The 23541-nt window shown below is 46.9% G+C and overlaps 1 pseudogene; it reads left to right on the forward strand.

Annotated features, from left to right (window-relative positions):
* The first annotated feature begins 12027 nt into the window (after positions 1–12027).
* Positions 12028–13574, forward strand: LOC101423572 (RNA-binding motif, single-stranded-interacting protein 2 pseudogene; annotated as a pseudogene).
* The last annotated feature ends 9967 nt before the right edge of the window (positions 13575–23541 follow it).

Genomic DNA, 23541 nt, shown 5'->3' on the forward strand with positions numbered 1-23541 from the left:
GTTTCAGCTCTCACCAAAGCCGTAAACACTGGCAAGTCATCCTGTGTTTTAGGGTGGCTTTTAAAATGATGTTGTCCTTTGATTTCCTTTATTTTGCAATTGGCAAATAGTAGATCTTTCTCATGCATTTCCATCTAGGCCCAGAAGTTCACATTCAAGACAGAACTTATCAAACATTTGCACGTTGACAAGGACAATACAGAAAAAGGTTCTGCTTGTGCGTCTGTTTCCTTGTTGGTTACTGCCATAGTTCCAGACTTCCCTGTCAGGCTGGGCGAGCCCTGCCAAGGGTGAGCATTGCCAAGGAAAGTTTTTAGTTTTGCCTGTATCAACAGTAGCCTCAACAATTTCCCCGAACGTAAAATTTTTAAAAATTATCTTTGCAGAGCAGGAAAGTAACTTACTTTCCTCTTAAATAGTGTATTTATAAAGGTTTTTTCCCAGATAAACTAATCAAATAGATTAGAAAAATGTGACGACATTGCAAATCTGGATTATTAGACTGCATTCCTTCTAATGTGGCCCTGGGAGTGTTACTAAGGACCCAGGGCTAATTCTGAAGTCTGTATGTTGCTGCTGTGCCCAGTGACGGCTAGACTTACCTTTGCTTTACTTGATCACAAAGTATGTGGGAAGAAATAAAGATTTAATAGTCCTTAAAAAAACAAAAGAATTAGGTTTTGCTAATTTAAGAGCAATGAAAAAATTTTTAAAAAATTCCCCAAAATAATATAAAAAGCTGGCAAATCGTGAATTGAAAATCAAGATATTTTTATCATGATTGCCAAAAGCCCAGAGTGCTGATCCTGCTTCTGCTGCTGCTAAGAGTTTGGGGCTGGGGCCAGGCCTCAGGCTGGGGGTCACAGTGGAGCTGAAGGGCCGGCGTGGGGCGTTTAGGTCTGGGCCAAAAGCCAGCAGCCTCCAGGAGGCCCACAGAATTTTCCAACTTTTGCTTTGGCTGCTCTTTCCTTTCCTCTTCCTAACCCCAGCCTCCTGCTTTCCCTTAAATTAATCTGAAAACAGACTTGTATTAATGCGGCTTAGAGTAATTAACATTTCAGGTAAATTTACATTTGTAGCATGGTTTGCAATGCCTTAAGCCTGGTTTTCCCAAAGTGAGAAATGAGTCGATTTGGCAGGGGATCCAGAGGACAAAAAGGACGCTCAACTTCACAGGGGGTCACTATTTTTTATACTAAAACACATAAATGTTTAAAACTCACATCTTGATTATGGAGAAGAATGTGAAAGCTACATGAATGCTTAAGACAGACCATGAAGCTCAAGAGACCTCTCTTCCAGCTCCCCCTTGGGGCGTGGCTCCGACACCAGCGGGGACTTTGTTGGCCTCTGCCACCAGCAGAGCTTAAGAAGTGCTGCCCTTCGACTCCGTGAAGGTCATCACAGCACCAACTGGTGTATCCGCATGTGGACAAAAGGGGAAGTGTTAGGTTGTACAGATGTTACTAGAATAAAAAATAATAAAATCAATGGAACTGCACAACACGGTGAACCCTAAGTTAAACCATGGACTAGAGTTGGTAGTACAAGGATAAAAATGTGCTTTTATCAGTTGTAACAAACGTAGCACACCAATGCAAGGTGTTAACACTAGGGTGGTACACGGAAACCCTGTATTCAATGCACGGTTGTTCTGTAAGCCCACAATTTCTCTAATTTAAAAATAATTAATTAAAAAATAATGATCTGAAAAAACGGAGAAGAAGCACTGCTGTAATTGCTGGTGAGAACTGAGGCACCGCACATGCCCAAGGAAGTAGATTTGGGTGGCAGTACTTGAGGGACCTCTCAAATAATACCCCCAAAAGAGCTCCCGTTGCACCCTGAGCTAGCCCAGGCAGTACCTTGGGCGCTGAAGGAAGCTAGCCTTGCCAGCTCCCTTGCTCCCGTCTTCCTCTCCATCCTCACCTCCCCTCTCCCAGCCTTCCTTGGGAAGAGCAGCCAGGAAGGATGATCCCGGGCCACCCATTGAACCTAAGTCTTAGTTTTCCTCATCTATAAAATAGAGACAATAATCATGCCCCATGGCTTTGTTTGGAAGATAAAAATAAATTATATATTTATGAAAACATATTACAAACTGCAATGCTTCATACAAATGCCAGTGGTTAGGGTGAGAGCCGCACTTAGGTCCTGATGGCTTAGCGTCTTGTTGATTTATTCATTTGTTTGTTTATCCACGGGCCATCTGGGGAAAACAATGATGAGCTGACTTATAGGACAGGAACTAGGAGGTGAAGTATAAACCCCACTTCAGCTGGGAAGGAATAGGACAGGACAACCAAGGGCTCTTGATAGCACTCTGCCTCCTGCCTGGCAAGACAAGAGGAAAAAGTGGCACAGGTGAGAGGGGGCTGCTGGGAACATTGGTGCCAGTGGTTGGTGGGAAGGCTGAAAGGGAGTCTTTCCACAACAGGTCATCAGAAAGTTTAATTGGACCCAAGGTCCTTCAATGACAGGGTTGAACTCTACAGAGCTTCTCTTGTCTTGGGCTTCACCTGTCAGATGAGGTACAACGTCCTACCCTGCTGACACAACCATGCCCATGCTTGGATCGTTGGTCTTCCCAGGTCAACTCTTGGGTGAAAACTTCAGAAAAAAGATTATGAATGGGCAATAAAGCTCACAAAAAGGTGCTGAACAGCTTTAGACAGCAGGCAAACTCAAATTAACACCATTTCACGCCATCTAAAAAGGCTAAAACCAGCAGCTGACAATGTTGAACAATGAAGCAACTGGAACTCTTCTACATCGTTGGTTGGAATGTAAAATGGCACAATTGTTTTGGAAAACTGTCTGGGAATTTCTTATAAAGTTAAACATACATCTACCCTATGACCCAGCAATTCTATTCCTAGGTATTACCCAAGAAAAAGGAAAACAAGTGGCCCCCACAAGACTTGTACAAGAATGTTCATAGTAGCTTTATTCATAATAGCCCAAAACTGGAAAAAACCAAAATTCATCAACAGGAGAATGGGTAATAATTGTGGTGTGTCTATATGATGGAATAATGCCCAATTAAAAAAAACAACAACCAGGGGACAGATGAAACTCAAATGGTTGAGCACCTGCTTCCCATGTATGAAGTCCTAGGTTCATTCCCCCGTACCTCCTGAAAACAAAACAAAGCCTAACAAACGAATATGGAAAAAATTCTAACTAACCTAAGCGGGTCAAGTACCCAGCCCTGGACCATCCAACTGGCTAGAAATCCATTCACTTGAAAAGAGGGGGCTTGTAGCTTGAAAAAGAGAAGGAAGAAGGCTGGATATATTTTTTCATGTGCCTACGTGTTCACTGGAACTGGGGGAGGGGGGGTGGTACCTGCAGTCAAGGCAGTTTTGTTGTGGGTTCCTCTGGGTGTAGCGTGAACGTATTTAAATGTCGAAGAAGCTACTGAGAACATGGAAATGGAAGGGTTATTTGACCAGGTAAGGGTCAGGGACTGAGTTCAGAAGCAGAGACGGCAGCGGCAACACCTCTTCCACTCTCCCGGGAAGAGAAGGGAGGAAGTCAGGCAGCTGCGCAGGCTCATCTGCAGGCTTGGCAGGAGAAAGCTGAGGGAGGTCTCCAGCCACTCCTAGCTTCTAGTGAAACTGGAGGTTAAATCAAGTCCTGCGAGAGAAACTTATGTGGAATTAGAGACCTAAGTAAATGGAGAAAACGTGTAAACTGACAAGAGAGCCAACAAGGTAACGGAGGTCCCCAAAATCTCAGAGACACGGAGAGGACTGGTTTCCACGCTGCACCCGAAAAGTTCTGGCCGAGGTCGGGCTGCGCAGGCGCCGTGGAGGACGCGCGGGAGGGCGCCGTGGAGGACGCGCGGGAGGGCGCCGTGGAGGACGCGCGGGAGGGCGCCGTGGAGGACGCGCGGGAGGGCGCCGTGGAGGACGCGCGGGAGGGCGCCGGGCGGCACCAGGGCGGCGCCGGGGGTGCTAGGGGCCGAGGGGGCAGGGGTGTGACGTGGAGATTCCGGACCCAGGCCCTTCCAGCCCTCCCAGGCCCCCGCGCGCCTGCTCGTCCTTTCACCCCCGCTCGCCGCCGTGACGCCCAGGACGGTCTGGGGAGAAAACAGACGGCCTCAGGGCGCGTTCTCCGTATTTCCCTCCTGGTGTGGCTGACTTGGCGCCTGAGCCTCTCAGCGTCGGCGCTTTCTGCGGTCCGGGTTTGCTTTGGCTCCTGTGTGCTTCCTGAGTACATGCTTGAGCGCTGACCTCAGCAGTCTCACCTGACCAGTCTACCCATATTTTCTCTGTGCTCTGAGTGTCTTTGCTTTATTTTTTAAAAATTAGAGCCTATACAATGTGGGATCCTGGGTTGGATTCTGGACTAGAAAAAACATTATTTTACTTAATCCTATCATTTTACTATAAAGGACATTAGGGGAGCAATTGGCAAAATTTGAATGAGATCTACAGATTAGAAAATAGTGTATCAATATTAATTGCTTGGCTTGACTATTGGACTGTGCTTTTGTAAGGGAATGTCCTTGTTGGGTGTCAAAGAGCATGTGTCTGCCATGTTCTCTAAAAACAAACGTGAAATGTGATAGAATACTAAGATCTGGGGATCTCAGTGAATTCTTTGTACTGTTTTTGCAAGCTTATTTCAACTTAAAAAGTTTTAAAAATTAAATTACCTTTTTAAATGAAGAGCAAGTTAGGCAAATTTAGAAATACATATTCAATCAACTGTGTCCCCCACACACACTTAAAATGTTTTTGAAAGTATGACAAAATGCCACATCTGCTTACTCTTACATGGGCCCGGCCTCCTTTTCTGTCAAGGACAAGAGATACTCTTTAAAAGGACCAGTGGGGAGCAGGTGTAGCTCAGTGGTTGAGCGCCTGCTTCCCGTGTATAAGGTCCCAGGTTCAATCCCCGGTAACGCCTACATAAATAAGTAAATAAATAAAAGGACCAAGCCATGTTGGGTTCCCTGTTCTTCATCAAATTAGAGCAATAGAGTTATTCAAACAGGTTGTGTATCTGCCCAGGGTTTGTGGTAAAGGGGTTCAGGAGGCTGATGATAGCAGAGATGCAACAAGCTTTGCATCCCTTCCATTTCTGATGGTCTGTGAATAGTTCAAATCTTGGAGAACTTTGTATGTATTTTAAATGTAAAGCTAGTAAATTATATAAATGCTTGCTTTGAAAAGTTCAAATAGAAAAGTATATCCCATAAATCTGCTAATGGTTGTGTGTATCATTCATTCATCATTCATGCATCCCCTATTTTTTTTTAAAGATTTATTTTTATTTATTTCTCTCCCCTTCCTCTCCCCCCTCATTGTCTGCTCTCTGTGTCCATTTGCTGTGTGTTCTTCTGTGTCCACTTGCATTCTTGTCAGGTGGCACCAGGAATCTGTGTCTCTTTTTGTTGTGTCATCTTGCTGCATCAGTTCTCCTTGTGTGCAGTGCCACTCCTGGGTGGTCTGTGCTTTTCTCATGCAGGGCGGCTCTCCTTATGGGGCGTACTCCTTGTGCGTGGGGCTCCCCTACGCTGGGGACACCCCTGCGTGGCACAGCACTCCTTGCGCGCATCAGCACTGCACGTGGGCCAGCTCATCACACGGGTCAGGAGACCCTGGGTTTGAACCCTGGACCTCCCATGTGGTAGGCGGATGCTCTATCAGTTGAGCCACATCCGCTTCCCCATCCCCCTATTTTTTGAGCACCTGACATGTTCCACCCACTGCTCTGGGCACTGGGATATAGCAGTGAAAAAAACGGCCAACATCACTGCCCTCATCTGTCAAGTCACAGTGAGTGTTAGGACACAAAGTACGGTTGCGTAAGAGGGAGTGAGAATGTAGGGGATTAGACAGGTGGTTGTGCACTACGTCCTGGATAAGGCAGCATTTGAGTGGGACCTGAAGGAATGAGCCATCGGAGATACACCTGGGGAAGGGCATGCCAGGCAGAGGGAACCTGAAGGACAAGGGTTCCAAGGCCAGGCTGAGTTTGGAGCATTCAAGAACCAATGAGGGGAAACGGACTTTGGCCCAGTGGTTAGGGCGTCCGTCTACCATATGGGAGGTCCGCGGTTCAAACCCCGGGCCTCCTTGACCCATGTGGAGCTGGCCATGCGCAGTGCTGATGCGCGCAAGGAGTGCCGTGCCACGCAAGGGTGTCCCCCGCGTGGGGGAGCCCCACGCGCAAGGAGTGCGCCCGTAGGAAAGCCGCCCAGCGTGAAAAGAAAGAGCAGCCTGCCCAGGAATGGCGCTGCCCACACTTCCCGTGCCGCTGACGACAGCAGAAGCGGACAAAGAAACAAGACGCAGCAAATAGACACCAAGAACAGACAACCAGGGGAGGAGGGGGACATTAAATAAATAAATAAATCTTTAAAAAAAAAAAAAAAAAAGAACCAATGAGGAACGTAGCACGATGGAGCCGAAAGGTCGAGAGGGGATGGTTGAAATGAGACACGTGAGCTGGAGGCTGGATAGAGCAGGTGAGACACATAAGCCATGGTCAAAACTTACAGGCCACTCTCTGTGACTTTGCCTTTGTATATGTCATTTTGAAAAAGTAAGAGTAAATTGTTTATTGTTCTATGGCCTTCCCTCCCCTGCCTTCCCACGATATATTTCAGAGAGATTTTCAAATGAGAACGTAGAGATAGGTGTAGCAGTTTGATATGGTTATGAATTCAAAAAATAGATACTGGATTATGTTTGTAATCTGATCTGTACCTGGGCCTGACTGAGTTATGATTAGGGCTTTGATTAGGCCACGTCATTAGGGCATTGAGTCCCCACCCCTTGGTAGGTGGGGACTCACAGATAAAAGGCATGGCTTAGGACAGAGCTGAGGATTTTTGATGTTGGAGTTTGATGCTGAAGCCTTCAGCTCGGCTGCAGGAAGTAAGCTCACAGAGGAAAGAGAAGCTAGCCCCAGGAAGCCGGAACCCTCAAATACGTCGGCAGGCATCTTGCTCCAACACATGGAAATAGACTGGTGAGGGAAGTTATGCTGTATGGCCTGGTATCTGTAAGCTCCTACCCCAGATAAATACCCTTTATAAAAACCAACCCACTTCTGGTATTTTACATCAGCACTTCTTTGGCTGACCAATACAATTGGGCTCATTGTTTTTAAGAGTCTCTGTATCATCAGCATCCCAGGGTCAAGCAATGTGAGGGGAGTTTGGTAGAGGAACTTTTATAAGGTGTGCAGAGTTAGGAAACTCTAAGGAAAGGTGCAGCCCCCAGGGCTCGGGCCACTGGCTGCTCCCTCCCTGAGCCTGGAGGAGGCGGGGAGGGAGCAGGGAGAGGAACGGAACTGGCAGGAGCTGTCACCTTGGGTTGAGAGACACAGCGGCCGAGCCCTCAGCTCCTTACAGGGAGGGGGCCTGAGAAAGGAACACCCCCGTCTCACTCCGTCCTCCCACCAGTGCCCCGCTGAAGCTGTCTGTTGGCTGAACCCAACCAGAATCCAGAAGGCAGGGGACCCGCTGATGCGTCCACACAGTCAGCGTCTCAGAGCAGGGTGCCAAGGGGTGGGGGATGGGTCTGCTGGGGCAAAAGGAAGATCAGAGTTGGCCCGATATGCGTGCGAGCGTGGGATGTTTCTGAAGACCAGGTGCCTAGGAGTCATCCGTTTAAAACTTTGTGAGATACGCGAAGGGGCCCTCTGAATGGGCTACGCTTCTTCACCTCCCCATCAGCTGTGCAGGAGAATTCCACGTTTCCCACACGCTGACCTCTCCTGTGAAGTTTGCACAATAGGATGAGCCAAAAGTGGACCCTGCTCATTTCTAACGTCTGTCTTCCCGAATGACTAAGATGACCACCCGTGGGAGGCAGCACAGCGCCGCTCTCTCCCCCAGAGCCCCCTACCTCCCAGCCCTCGAGCCTGCCAAGAGGGAAAAAGCGGTGGTGGTTGCTCGGCAGCTGGTTTTTAAGTAGGGAGAGGAGCCTGGATTGTGCAGTGGCCCAGGCTGATGACGTGCACGCTAGATGCTCAGAGAGATGGATGTGGAGCGCACCCTCAACCTGCCATCCACAGTTTTGAAGATGGAGGAGGGGGCCCCAAGCCAAGGACCGCAGCAGCCTCCAGAACCCGGAAAGGGACCTCAGCTGACAGCCGGCGAGAAAATGGGGATCTGAGCCCCACCACCACGCTGAATTCTGCCCACACCACACGCTGAATGAGCAAGAAAGCAGATTCCGCTCAAAAGCCCCAGAAGGGAACGCAGCCCTGCCTATACCTCAATTTCAGCCCAGTGAGACCCACACCAGACTTCTGAGCTACAGAGCCAAATGAAGAATGTATATTCTTTTAAGCTGCAAGTTGGGCCAGTTTGTTACAGCAGCACTAGAAAACTAATACACCACCCCAAGAATTGCAGCTGGCCTGTGACATCCTTAATGGAAGTTGCCCGGGGCTTTCACTAACCCCCCAATTTGTGACTAGGTATCTTTAGAACCTACATAAAGATAACTTTAGGGAGCAGATGCAGCTCGAATGGTTGCGCCCCTGCTTCCCATGTACAAAGTCCCAGGTTCCATCCCCCCGTACCTCCTAAAGACCAAACAAATGAAAAAACCAGTTTGGGGAGTCAGTGTAGCTCAGTGGTTGAGTGCCAGCTTCCCGCAGAGTTCAATCCCTGGCCCCAATACCTGAAAAAAGAAGATATCTTTAGAGCATATTCTTCCCCTTCTACCACCACCCCAATCCAGGAAAAAACAATCAAAGAATTTTTAATAACTACTCAAATCAGCAGTCACCTCAGAGTGAAATCCCAAGAGTCAAATGTATTTTTTCATTGACGATGTCTCTCTGTTTGGCAATATGCTTTCACCAATCACATATTCTATATGGAAATCAGGGAAAGTCATTGCTGAAAGTAGTACTTGGTTCTGGTTTTTTCACTTAGCATAATGTTTTCTAAAAAAATTATTGCCTTTTTTTTTAGAGAGAAGTTGTAGGTTTACAGAGAAGTCATGTAAGAAATACAAATATACCCCCCTGTTGCTGACACTTAGCATTGATGTGGTACCTTTGTTACAACTGAAGAAAGAATATTTTAATAGTACTGTTAACTATAGTCCAAGTTACATTAGGTGTATTTTCCTATATACCACCTGTATTAGTCAGCCAAAAGGGTACTGATGGAAAATACCAGAAACCGATTGTTTTTTATAAAGGGTATTTATTTGGGGTAGAAGTTTACAGTTTCCAGGCCATAAAGCATAAGTTACTGCCCTCACTAAAGTCTATTTCCACGTGCTGGAGCAAGATGGCTGCTGACGTCTGCCAGGGTTCAGGCTTCCTGGGTCTCTCTCCTCCCTGGGCTGATTTCATTCCCACTCCTCTGTTTCCTCCACAAGGTCAGGTGTAGACTATCAGGCGACTGGCTCTGTGTCTCTCCCAAGGGCCTCTGCCTCATGACCATGCTCCTGTGTACTTACTTCCCAGGCCCCAGCTCAAAAAACTCCAAGATCAAAACTCCAGTTAACTCCTCTGCTCTGCCATGCAGTTTTAGCCATGAGTCCCCACCCACCAAGGGGGTAGGGATCCAATGTCCTACTGACATGGCCCAATCAAAGGCCTAATCATAAGTTAATCACACCCAGGTACAGGCCAGTTTACAAACATAATCCAATATCTCTTTTTGGAATTCATAACCATATCAAACTGCTCCACCCCCATTATTAGCTTCTCATTATAGTGTCATACATTTGCTGTAATCCACGAAAGAACATTCTTAAACTTGAAGTATTAACCCCACAACAGGGTTCACTGGGTTATACAGGCCCATGCTTTGTCTTCTAACTTCCCTTCTAGCGCCATGCATGACCCCAAATTTCCCCTTTCAGCCACATTCACACCCATAATTCAGTGCTGTTAATTACACTCACAATAGCGTGCTATTATCACCACTAGCCATTTCCAAACATTTACCATCAGCCTAAATAGAAATTCTGAACAAATGAAGCATCAGCTCCCCATTTTCTACACCTTTTCTATCCCCTGGTAATCTGCATTTTAGATTCTAACTCGATGAGTTTGCTTATTTTAACGAGTTCCTATCAGTGAAATCATGGACGTTTGTCCTTCGTCTGGCTTATTTCAGTCGGCACAGTGTCCCCAAGGGTCATCGACGTGGTTGACTGCATGACGACTTCCCTCCTAGAGCTGACTAGAACCCCATCGTGTGGACATGCTGCATTTTGTTTCTCCATTCACAGGCGGGGGGACACTTGGCTTGCTTCCAGCCTCTGGCGACGGTGAACAATGCCACTGTTAGATGTCAGAGTGAGACAATTGGGACGCGGAGACCAGCGGCTGCGGGCAAGGATTTAGTGAGAAAATCCCATAGGAAGTCTCCAAAGATAGAAACCGAGCCCGGCCCTGGCAGAGGCGTCACGAATGTGCACAGGCCATCTACCCGCGGGACATGCTCAGCCCGTGGGAGGGGCCGGGCCTTGAGTGAGACCCCAGGGCCTGAAGGGATGGCTCAGGGGCCGTGGGCTAGGGGCAGTGAATGCTCGGGGCGCGGAAGGGGTGGGTGGGGTCCCGTGGCTTCTGTGTCTGTTCTTGTGGGGAAGTGAACTACAGCGGGATGCGTCGGCTCTGGGTGGGGGCTCTCCACGTCACGGGCCCTGGCTCCTGCTGAGTAAACGGCTGGTCGCCCTTCCACAGTGGGGCAGGTTGATGATAAACTCGCAGCTTCTGGGAGTCGTGGCTGTTCGGGTCGGGGGCTAGGGAGGGGGTCTGGCCATCAACACCCGTGAGCAGGTGTCTGCATGCATCCCGGCTTCCAGTTCTTCTGGGGATACCCCTAGTAGCAGGCATGGCCGGATCACGCCTGGAAAATCAGCTACGTTGTGTTGTCCTTCGGGGTGGCGGTACCACCCGCCAAAGCAGGGCTTGAGAATTCCTGCCGCCCGCCAGCAGCACCAGCCTTTTGTGGTCATCCGTGAAAAGAGGGCGGGGGTGAGGGTGCAGCTAGCTGCAAACGGCCCCTCCCCTCGCGCTCTGCTTGCTCACCTGGTGCCAAGGCCCTCAGGCACCGCAGGCGGAGACGACGTGAGCAACAGAGAAGCATCAGGAGGGTTCGGGAAAAGGAAGCCCGAGAATTTTCCACATAATCAAAGGAGAGAAGGGAAGGGTGTTAATGCATCTTCATCTGTGATGTTGGCATTCAGGCCCTTTCGGCAGGAACTTGATGCAAGTCATGACAAGTATGAGAGGCTTGTGAAACTTAGGATACAACTGTTGAAAGTAAATGGTAATTTTCCTCCTCCACAGGATTCCGAGTCCTCTTGATAGAGAAGAAATATTGACTGAATCAGAAATTAAGTCAGGTGGTGTCAGACAAAAGATACTGAAAGTAGCCCAAGAGCTCTCAGGAGACATGCCTCAATTTCATCAAGCCCCACTACAAGACTGCAGGAAGATGTGGACGCCGCCCCTTTTCAATGCTTTATCAAAACACGATCATTAATTAGTATGGATGAAATTAATAAACAATTGATTCTTAAAACAGAAGACAATGGGAAAGAAAATAAGACACCCGCTCCTCTGATGCAATCTGATAAGCAAGCTGAGCCTGAAAGTCACACCTGCTGATTACCTTCTGGGAGTGGCTGATTTACCTGGAGAATTGATGCAAATGTGTATTAAAGTGTGGGGATGGGGACATCGACACCTCCTTAGAAGTGAGTCAGTCTATCGGGTTTATGATGGGTTCTCATTCATTGACAACACTGGACCTCACGAGGTTTCTAGGAAGCTGAATGCACTGAAAGTCTGGCCAAAATGGAGAATGCTTGTTATGCCTTGAAAGTCAGAGGTTCAGTAATTCTAAAACATGTTGGCAGGTATGTTTTCAGTTAAAACAGAAATAATTGATCAAGAAGAGGGCAGAGCTCCTTTTTCCCTCTCTTGCCTCCCCCTCCCTTCTCCCTCTCCCCGTCCCTCTCTCTCTCTCTTCCCCCTCCCTTCCTTTCTCCCTCCTCTTTCTCTCAGCTCCCTAACAGTAAAGAGAAAATGCTGCTATCAGTGACTTCCAGGCCTGGGATCCTGACTTTGGGCTATAACAAGAACAGCAAGAAGCCACATGTGTCATTGGTTCAGCAGATGGCCCCATCTAGTCCAAGCAACAGTACCCCTAGCAGCAGCAGTGGGAGCAGTGGAAACGACCAGCTGAGCAAAACCAACCTGTACGTCCGGGGACTGCAGCCGGGCATGACTGACCAGGACCTTGTCAAGCTGTGTCAGCCATATGGCAAGATTGTCTCCACTAAGGCCATACTGGACAAGACCACAAACAAATGCAAAGGCTATGGCTTTGCGGACTTCGACAGCCCGTCAGCAGCACAGAAAGCGGTAACAGCACTGAAAGCCAGCAGTGTGTGGGCACAGATGGCAAAGCAACAGGAGCAGGACCCCACGAACTTATACATCTCAAACCTCCCACTATCAGTGGATGAGCAAGAACTGGAGGGGCTGCTGAAGCCCTTTGGCCAGGTTATCTCCACCCGAATCCTTCGAGACATCAGTGGGACCAGCAGAGGGGTTGGCTTTTCAAGGATGGTGTCCACAGAGAAGTGTGAAGCCATCATCACCCACTTTAATGGAAAATATATTAAGACACCCCCTGGAGTACCAGCCCCATCTGATCCCTTGCTTTGCAAATTTGCTGATGGTGGGCCAAAGAAACAACAGAATCAAGGAAAATTTGTCTGAAATGGATGGGCCTGGCCAAGGAATGGAGACATGGGTGCTATGGCCTTGACCTATGACCCCACCACAGCTCTTCAGAATGGGTTTTACCCAGCCCCCTATACCATCACCCCCAATAGGATGCTCACTCAGTCTGTACTGTCCCTGTATCTTCATCTCCTGTGTCTTCGTATCAGAGAATGACTCAGGCATCTCCTCTACAAGTCCCTAACCCGGCTTGGATGTATCACCAGTCACACCTCATGCAGTCTTCATATATGCCAACAGCTGCAGCTCTGCAAGGCGCTTACATCTCCCAGTACACCCCTGTGCCTTTTTCCAATGTTTCAGTTGAGGAGAGCAGCAGCCAGCAGAACCAAGTGGCAGTGGATGCTCCCTCAGATGATGGGGTCTGTTCTTTCTAGTTCAACAAGTAACAGTGGCAAAGCCTGCCTTCCTTGCCTTTTTAAAAATTTCGATTTTGTGAATTTCTTTTTTGAATTAAATTTCATATGGAATTTTTGTTGGGCTGGGCAAGGAACGAGGTAGAACATTAAACAGGCAATGTGGAATTGGCTTTTTCTCCTCCTGCCCTGCCACATCCTGGAGAAAAGACTAGACTTGGGCTTCAGGAAGCCAAGGTGTGACCTAGCTCATTAAAGAAACAAGCCCACAGTCTCTGCAAGCCGCCCTTGAGTCAAGTTTGGAGGAAGATTAGGTCTTCCTTGGCAAGTTCCAGAAGGATGGATTTAATGACTTACTCTTCTCAGCTGCTGGGGCCAGCACTGTCTGAGGAAGTGTCTTTCGCAGCTATAGCTCTTCAGGAACGCCTGCTTTCCTACCTCTTGGAGTGTACTCTTTTCTGCCCGGGCGCCACGGCAGGTCTCTTCCCTGTTGCACCTTGCAGTGCGCAGAGCCTTTGCAGCTGTGACCTTGCTGACCCCACTTAGGGTCCTTCCCCACTGTGAAAGGACAGACGCTTCACCTGGACACCAGTGTTTCTCAGTTGGGGGCAATTTTGTCCCCCAGGAGACCTTTGGCTATATCTAGAGACGGTTTTGATTGTCATACCTGGGGGGTGCTACTGGTGTCTAGTGGGTAGAGACCAGGGATGCTTCTAAACATCCTACTGTGCACAGGACCGTCCCCCTCCCCACACAACAAAGAATTATCTGAGCCAAGAATGTCAAGAAACCTTCATGTAGACGATGTTGTCCTCCCTCCACGGAACCATGAGACTTGACGTTTCCCCACCCCCACCCTGGACACTCAGTGCCTTTTGACAAAACTGGCATCCTTGAATTCCCCCCAGGCTTTGACTTTGACACCTCTGCGAACAGCCAGAGCTGACCTTGGAAGGCTATTGGCTGTGTGTGTACATGCCACAGGCCCCACTTGTTCAGAGGGGCCGAGGCGGCTCTGTCCCTGTGCTGAGCAGGGGTGGGAAAGCACAAAGCTCTCCTGCCTGCCCTGGTGTGTTTGAGTTCCCTTCCCAGGGATCCAGGGCATCAGAAATAATTTTCCTTCTTGTGGAAGGACAACAGGGAGCTAGGATAGAAAAGGGCAATAAATCCCATCTGATTATTTGCAAGGTCCTTTTAAAAAAGCCTCTATCTTGCTCTTAACTCGGTCTCCTTCTGCAAGACCTGACTATGCACATGGAGACAGGCGGGTAGAAAGCCTCTGCTTCCTAGGAGATAGGATCCTGCACCTGTCTTCTTCCAGTAACTTCCTTACCCATTGGAGGAGGAAGTCTGCTCCCCTGTACTTTGAGGTCAGGTGCCTTTCAACCAGACAATCAGGACAGAAAGCCAAATGCTGGCGCATGGAGAAACGTGTCCATCAGGCTGGCTGCATGGAGAGAAAGGAGATGTAGAGGAAAAATAGCTGCAGGAGCAGTCGTTGCTTTTAGAACTTGGGCCCTACTGCCCCTGCCCTACTGCCCACACCAGAATTGTGAGTCCCAGTGCCTCCTGCCCCTAGACTGTCCCTTTGTACATTCCAGGGGTAAGGGATCGGGAGACAGCAGGGTAGGATATAAAGTAAATGACTGAATTGCCACTCTTAAGTATCCTACGGGTGCTTCTAACCTCAGGATGGGCTTACCGAATGTAAAACTAGCCCCAAGCCCAGCAACCTTCTGGAAGCCTGGCTGGACAGGAGACCTTTCCGGGGTCTCCATTCCTGTCAGTTGCTGTGGGAGGAGGGCTAGCGCAATGGGGCCCTTTCACGTAGAGAGACTGCTGTTGATGCTATTGCTGTCCCCCCTGCCACCCAGAACTCCTGATGCTAATTTCTCTGTATTTTAAAAATGTTTAAATGGCCCTGGCCTTTTTGTTTTTGTTTTAAATTCTAAAGTTACTGTCTGTGTGCTTTCCTCATGTGATCCTACTTGTTGGATTCTATTGAGTGTGGTTTGGGCATGGGCAGTGACGGGGAGCCCAAAGTTATTTTTGATGCTTTTGGGTTACACTCATGATATATCTTTTCCCTTGTTAGTTCGGTGCTACCTTTTCTTCCATGAAATAGCCTGTTGGTTGGGGCAGGGACAGGCTCAGGACTCAGAATTGTAGAGGAGCTTCAGCGCCACCGCCTTGGGCCCAGCGCTCTCTGCACTAGCCCTCGTTGTCGGGGTCGGAGGAGTCCGTGGTTGTCGTGTCTTCCTCCTGGTGTTTTCTAGTCTTGTCTTCATGAACCCAGGTCTTCCTCTCTCTGCCCTTCACACCTCACTCCCATTACAGATACAGTGGTCCTAAAAAAAATAAAATAAAAAGAAGAGGGCATTTCTTAGAATAAGAATTATTCTGTTAAGGACTGTTATTTAGTATTTCATTTGACTTTTTTGTGGCTTTTACATAAAAATGTTGTCGGTTGGACTTAATTTAAAATTGTATACAAGCTGTACATGAAATTATGGATAAATAACTTCTTATATCTTATTCATAAAAGCTTGCATAAAAATGTTTGCATATATGCCTATTTCAGATTTTGCTGATTAACCTTTATTTATCTTTGTGATGTCAGCATGCTTCAGAGTGCTCTTTCTGCCATACCTATTTTAATTTACATTGTGTGAAATTTGGAATGCCATTAATCATTTAAATTGGTGATTTTGTTATATATAGAAAGATTTCTTAGATAGGCATCTTGACTTGAGCTTCCTGTTTAAATGTCTTGATAATTGTTAGAGGTTTGCAATAATTAACAAGCTGTTGCTCAGTTTCCCCTGATATGCATTGGAAAAAGGCAAACCCCTGTCCCCCTGTGTCTGAGGGCACAGCACTTCCCCACAGGTTAAACAAAGAAACCCCAGTAGAGACAGGAGTAGCGGGAGATAGAGATCTTCACTATCTGCTTATCAGAGGGCGATGGAGATCATTACTACCTCTACCTGCATATCAGAGGGAGATGGAAACCTTCACTATTTACATATCGAAGGGAGGTAAAGAAATCCTTTATGGAAGTGGATTTGGCTCAATTGATAGAGCATTTGCCTACCATATGGGAGGTCCAGGGTTCAAACCCAGGCTTCCTGATGCGTGTGGTGAGCCGGCTCCTGCGCAGTGCTGATGCACGCAAGGAGTGCTGTGCCCCCACGTAGGGAGCCCCAAGTGCAAGGAGTGAGCCCCATAAGGAGAGCCACCCTGTGTGGAAAAAGTGCAGCCTGCCCAGGAATGGCGCCACACACATGGAGAGGTGATGCAGCAAGATGACACAACAAAAAGAGACATAGATTCCGGGTGCCGCTGACAAGAATCCAAGCGGACACAGAAGAACACACAGCGAATGGACACAGAGAGCAGACAATGGAGGGGGGGGGGGGGCGGAGAAATAAATAAAATAAATCTTAAAAAAAAAAAAGCAGTGAAATAATGTTTATGAAGTCATCAGAAAAGGAAAAACGTACTGATGAAGGACACCGTTGTTTTGATATCAAAAACTGATTTGAGGAATACTCTCTTTGTTAAAATAACAAATAGAAGTTTCTTCCTCTCTCACGGATCAGATGGGGTGGGAGTGGTTCAGAATGGGTGCCCAGAACTGGTGTGATGGCCCATGGCATTGGGGCTGTGCTCCTGTGATGGGACTGCACCGCCAACCCTGAGTGTCGTCTGTGCCCTCGTACTCCTAGTTGGGTTTTCGGTGCATGTGCATATTCCAGCTACATATTTGGATTTGTTGCTGTGCAATGAATTCTTTTTTTTTTTTTTTTTTCGTGCAATGAATTCTGTTAGCCGAGAATGTGGTTACTGTGGGAGAAAAGGACTGCAGGTATCGGCAAGCGGTTGGGGCAATTTACAGTCTCTGCACAACAAAGTGTAGTTGCCACCACATTGACTATCAAATATGTGGCCTTGACCTTGGAAAAATGTAAAGTCTATTGAAGGAAACCTCTCTCAAAACACCAAATCTAAACACAGAAAAATTATCAATAGTTCCTGTATTAGTCAACCAAAGAGGTGCTGATGCAAAGTGCTAGAAGTCAGTTGGCTTTTATAAAGGGCATTTATTTGGGGTAGAAGCTTACAGTTATCAGGCCCCAAAGAGTCCAACTCAAGGTACCATAAGAGGGGCTTCCTCACCAAGTCAGCTGCCATGTGCTGAAGCAAGATGGCGGGCACCTCTGCCTGGTCTCTCCTTCCTCATCCTCTTAAGGCTCCACGGGCCCAGCTTCCCATCTCAGCTTGGGCTGGCATAGGGTGTGTTTCTTTCCAGGCTTCCTCAGCTCAGCTGCTGTGTCTCTTAAGCTGCAAACTGTCAGGCAAATGGCTCATCTCTCTTCCTGGGTCGCAGATCAAAACTCTCTCCTCTGCCATGCCTGTAGAGCTCTCTTTCCCCCGTGCCTTCTTCCGTGTCTTCCTGAGTGAGTGACTGTTTATATCAGCCCACCAAGGGGGTGGGGGCTCAACCTGAGCTACACCCTACTGACGTGGTCGAATCAAAGCCCTAATCATATCATAATTTAATCAAAGACATCTCCGCTGAATCTAATACAATCGAAGGGGCTCATGCCCAGAGGAACGGACCAAGTCACAAACATAATCCTTTTTGGAATTCATAAATAATATCAAACTGCTCCAGTCCCCTATCTCTCACAAAAGACAGACCCGAAGACTGTCTGACCCCAAGTCCTTCCAGCCTGATGCCCATCACCTTTGCCCTCACATATCTCCCAGCCCACCTGGCAGCATGATCTCTAGGCCTTTGGACAACCTTGAATCTGCCCTGGACACGCCTTACCCACTCTGCCCACAGATTCCTACTGATCCCCCAAGACTCTTCTTCTGTGCTGACCTCAAGTGAAGCCATTCAGACTCCCCCCTTCCACCTCACTTCTGACCCCACCCTAAGTTTCCTTTTCCTCGATCGCCTTCCTAAGAGCCGCTTTCATTTTCAGTGGACATCGGAATCACCTGAGGAGCTTGTGAAAATTGCAGTTTTACTACTGGTTTGAACATGGTGTTGTAAATCCAGCATTTCCTTTTCCCTCTCAGAAATTAGCCACAAGCAATAAAGAGAATTAAATACATAAATACAAACCCTCTTTTTTTCTGCAGTACCTAAACCCCAAAAGATTTGGAAAGGTCCCTTAGGACAGTAGGGATGGATACCCGTAAAAGAAGGTGGAAAGAGGCCATTTAGTGGAGTTTCTCAAAAAAGAGGAGATTCACATCTCTAAGGGAGACAACTTAGGCTGCTGTGACAGATGCCACATGCCACAAAATAGTATTTTTTCTTTGCTTTCCCCCACCTTAATGCTTATTAATGAAGTAACATGAGTCACCCAGGGCTGACCACCCCTATTCCTAAGCTGGTTCTGGCCAGAGTTGTCCTGCTGGACCCGTGCAGAAGTTTAAACCTTCAACGTCAAGTTTAAACTTTATGATGATACTAAAAATCATGCCCATGATCACGTGGAGGCTGCTGTTTTCCTACATGCGACCTGTGGCTAAGCACGTAATCACTCTGCGCGTCCTCTCAAACCACCTTGTTCATCATCCTAAGCCTGCTTGCCTTTGTTTGAATACTATAAAATAACACGAGTTTCTCTGAGATTTGTCTCCTGCTCTGCCTGCCTTGTGAAACCACAGTGAAGGCTCTTTCTCTCTTTGAATTCCTGGTGTCCCAGGACTGATGTTTGAGTGCAGGGGGCAGCTTGCTCATGCTTGTCCAGCATCATTCCTTGGAAGGTATCTATCTTTTCTACCCTCTTTAAAGATCTCTGGTCAGCTTCTGTTTTTCACTACGATACACACACACATCTGTGATCTTTGTATAGGCTGTGTTTTCAGTATCCACGGATTTATGTCATTTTATCAGTTCTGGAAAATTTCCACCATTATCTTTTCAAATATTGGCCCTCATTTGTGCTCACTAATCTCTTCTCCTGGACACCAGCTAGATTTATATTAGACCTTCTTTGCCTTAGTTTGCCAGGGCTTCTGTCACAAAGTTGGCTGAAATGATAGAGGTTCATTGTGTCACAGTTCTGGAGGCTAGAAACCCAAAATCAAAGGGCTGGAGAAAACATGGCCTTGTAGATGCCTTGATTTTGGACTTCTAGTCTTCCAAGCTGTAAGCCAGTAAATTCCTATTGTAAAGCCACATCAGCTTCCCCAATTCTTTTTTAAATATAAGAATTTAAAATACATAAAATGAGTGCAAATAAAATAAATTAAGATAAAATAGATTCCAATTCATGAATGATTACAATAAATGTAATGGTAATAAACATCATTCATTGAGTATATTGACAATTGGACTTAAAAAAAAAATCCAGAGGGAAGTGGATGTGGCTCAAGTGCTAGAGCTTCCACCTACCATATGGGAGGATCTGGGTTTGATCCCTGGGGCCTCCTGGTGAAAAAGAAGAAGAGAAAGAGTGCCTGCGTGGCAAGCCAGTGCCCACAGGTGTGCCTGCTTGGTGAGCCAGTGCCTGTGGTGAGCCACTGCCCGTGCAAGTGAGTCAAGCAGCAAGATGATGATGCAACAAAAGAGAGACAAGGGGAGAGTCAAGGTGAAGCGCAGCAGAAACCAGGAACTGAGGTGGCGCAGCTGACAGGGAAACTCTCTCCACATCAGAGGTCCCCAGGATTGAATCCTAGTGAATCCTAGAGGGAAGAAAACGAGAAGAGAAAACACAGCAAAAACAGCAGGGTGGGAGGAGGGGAAGCGGGGAAAATAAATAAATAAGTAAATCTTTTTTTTTTTTTTAAGATTTTTATTTATTTATTTATTTATTTCCCCTCCCCCCCCCACCCTGGTTGTCTGTTCTCTGTGTCTATTTGCTGCATCTTCTTTGTTGGCTTCTGTTGTTGTCAGCGGCACAGGAATCTGTGTTTCTTTTTGTTGCATCATCTTGTTATGTCAGCTCTCTGTGTGGGCAGTGCCATTCCTGGGCAGGCTGCACTTTCTTTCACGCTGGGCGGCTCTCCTTACGGGGCACACTCCTTGCACGTGGGGCTCCCCTACGCGGGGACACCCCTGTGTGGCACGACACTCCTTGCGCGCATCAGCGCTGCGCATGGGCCAGCTCCACACAGGTCAAGGAGGCCCGGGGTTTGAACCGCGGACCTCCCATTGTGGTAGGTGGACGCCCTAACCACTGGGCCAAGCACCACCAATAAATCTTTTTTAAAAATCCAGAAATATTCTATTTAAAAGAGATAAAACCTGAAAACCTAAGAACATGCAAAGTTGAAGGTAAAGGGATAAAAAAGACATCTCTGGCAAATAAGAGTTAAAAGTGAAGATTGCCGGGGCTACATCACATCATAGAACATAGGCCTTAAGGTAAAAACACGTTATTAGAGATGGAAACATTACATAATAGCAAGGTTCAAGTCATTAAGATGATAAGCAATGCTAAACATGTAAGCACCTAATAAAGTAGCTTGAGAATATATTAAGCAAAAATGTTCTTCTAGAACTACAGAGAGAAATGGGTATGTTTACTATTATAATGGGAAATTTCAACTTTCCTCTCTTGATTGACAAGTCAAGCAGAGACAGACACCCCCCAAAAAATCATCAATTATGTAGGAGATATGAACAACCCAAATAACAAACTTGTCCTAATACTTGCCCTTGGTATTAATATGTTCCATGTATGCCCTAGGTATGTCAAATATGAGGGAAACTCTGGTATGTGTACTACAGAAGACATTACATTCATCGGTAATACTACTCACACCAGCAAAAACTTAGAAACATGTCATGGTTAGGTTCACATCTCAAGTTGGCCAGGTAGTGGTGCCCGGTTGTTTGGTCAAATAAGCACTGGCCTACTTGTGACTGTGAGGACATTCTATGGACTTAAATCATCAGTGAGTTGACTGCATCAATGATCAACTGAGGAGATTGCCTTCAGCAACGAGAGGCCTCTCTGCCAATTAGTTAAAGGCCTTAAGAGGAGAAGTGATAATTCAGCAGTCAGAGGGAGAATTTCCATCTCTACTTCAGCCAGCCAGCTTCCCCTGATAGCTGAGACACATCTTATGAATATGTCTTCTCTTAAGCAGCTCTGAAAACTCTAAAACAAATTGAGCTGGTTTTCCATTCTCATTTTGGAAGTTTACTCTTTGCACTTAATTCCCTGAAGGACATTAACACGACCTTCTCGATTTTGCTTACAGGAATAAGATAAACGTCTTAAAGCAAAACCAGACAGAATAGTGTAAATCTGTATCTTTTCTCAGATTCAAAACTTGATATTTTTGAGTAGCCGACTGAGAAAGGAGCTTGAAGGCCTTGCCCCTGTACACCAATATCTAAACTGTGGTTTATTGGCCACTGAAACCAAGGACAACGTGAACATGCTTGAAACAACGCAGGGCTGACAGATTGCATGTAGCCTCCTCATGAGACCCCTGGCATCACTTGTTTTTCTTCTCCCCTACCCCTCTCCTTTGCCTATAAAATCCTGGCTCCCATTCTCACTTTGAACTGGTTTGGGGAAGAGTGCCCCACCGCAGTTCCTTGCTTGTGTACTCACAATCAATCACCTTCTCACCGAGCGATGTGTTGCTCCTTCGTGGCGCCAGATCGGGAGGGCCTTTCTGTTGGAAATAACTGCACTGCTGGTAGCACTCAGGGAGAACTCATCCAGGACCTTCACTGGAGCTCCTGGCTCGCAGCCCGCCTTGTGGAATTTGGACTTGTGCATCCCCACAGCTGTGCAAGACAATTTTATAAAATCTCAAAGTATTTACAGACATCTCCTGTCAGTTCTTTTTCCCTAGAGAGCCCTGACCAATACACAACCTAAATAATATCCCTCGATGGAGAAGTGGATGAATAGTTCACGCTAGAGCCTCACAATGCAAGGTGGAGGGTACAACCTTACGGGATGTGATTGCAGAAGTGATATTCTGTCACCTTTGCTGTCTTCTACCGGTTTTCTAACAAGTCAGGAGGAAGGGATCATGGGGGACCACAGGGACCTGCTGGGATCTACCAGCCATGTTCTAGGTATGCTGAACACGCAGAAACCAGGGGTTCAGGTTGAAAATCCTTGGTCCTCAGAGAAAATCCTAGACTTTCAATAGAATTCATAACCTTTTTCAGACTTCCCACCAATGGAAAGAACAGTTCTTAGATGAAGCGAAAGGAAAAGGAATGAAGGCAGGAAGGGAGAGAGGGATGGAGGGAGGGACGGAGGGGGAACATTTCCAAGATCACCTGTCTCTGCAGATAATCAGATGGTTGCTCTTTTCAGAGCTGTCAAGCAATCAGTTCCCACATTTGTCGGTGCCGTCTCCGCAATCTCTTTCAAGCTCACATCCTTTCTACTTCCTCTGCCACGTCCTGGGTTTCAGCCTCATGAGAAGTAACAGCTGGCTTCCTTCCTCATGTTTATGCCTCCATGCTCGTCTCTCTGCCATCTTCCCTCCTCACAGCTACAGGAGTGACTTTTCCAATCTACAAATCTGATCATATCCTGGGCTCAAAATCTTTCAGTGGCTCTAGACCAGTTTAAAATCTAGCTCCTGCCCAACTGTCCACTCCCATCTCTCAGAATTCATTTGCAATTCTACAACAACAGAGATTTCTTATACACTCTTCATTTGCTGCTGTTTAAGTTGACAACTTTCCTTCTCAATAAAAATTCACTTAATCAACAACAACAAACCTGTATTTTTCCAAGAAGCATTTAACCTTTTCAAGCTACCATGGTTTTGCTCATATTTTCCTTACTGCCTAAAATCCTCCCCTGTTCATCCTTCACATTTCATCTAAAATGGCATTTTTTCCATGGTCAGGGGCCAGACTTCCAGGTAAATATGGCGGATTGAATGCAAGCGTATAAGTTTGCTCTTTCCAAAACTCAATGAAACTGCAGCTAAGTAATTTATGTTAAAAATGCTTAAACTGTGGGGAACGGATGTAGCTCAAATGGCTGAGCACCTGCTTCACATGTATGAGGTCCCAGGTTCGATCCCCAGTACCTCCTAAAAACAAACAAATGAAAAAAACCAACTCTCACTGGGAAGCAGGTATAGCTCCGTGGTTGAGCATCTGCTTCCCACGTATAAGGACCTGAGTTCAGTCCCCAGTACCTTCTTTAAAAAATGAAAAAACAGATGCTTAAATTGTCAGGATGAGGGATCTACTAATATTTTTTTGAAGGCATGAGAGAGAGAACAGAAACTAGGAATTCTGATTGAAAACTACCAGTCCTCAAAGATCCTAGATTTTCAATAGACAAAAGCAACAAAATTGTGAAAACTAGAAAGCAGATGGGCAAGCACTCACTGATCAAACAGACATAAGAAAGGAAAATCTAATCTTTGCAGTAACAGCAAGGAACCAAGTTCATTTACACAGCCAAATCCTCAC

Source organism: Dasypus novemcinctus, chromosome 17 (genome assembly GCF_030445035.2).
Source record: "Dasypus novemcinctus isolate mDasNov1 chromosome 17, mDasNov1.1.hap2, whole genome shotgun sequence".
NCBI classification, from domain to species: domain Eukaryota; kingdom Metazoa; phylum Chordata; class Mammalia; order Cingulata; family Dasypodidae; genus Dasypus; species Dasypus novemcinctus.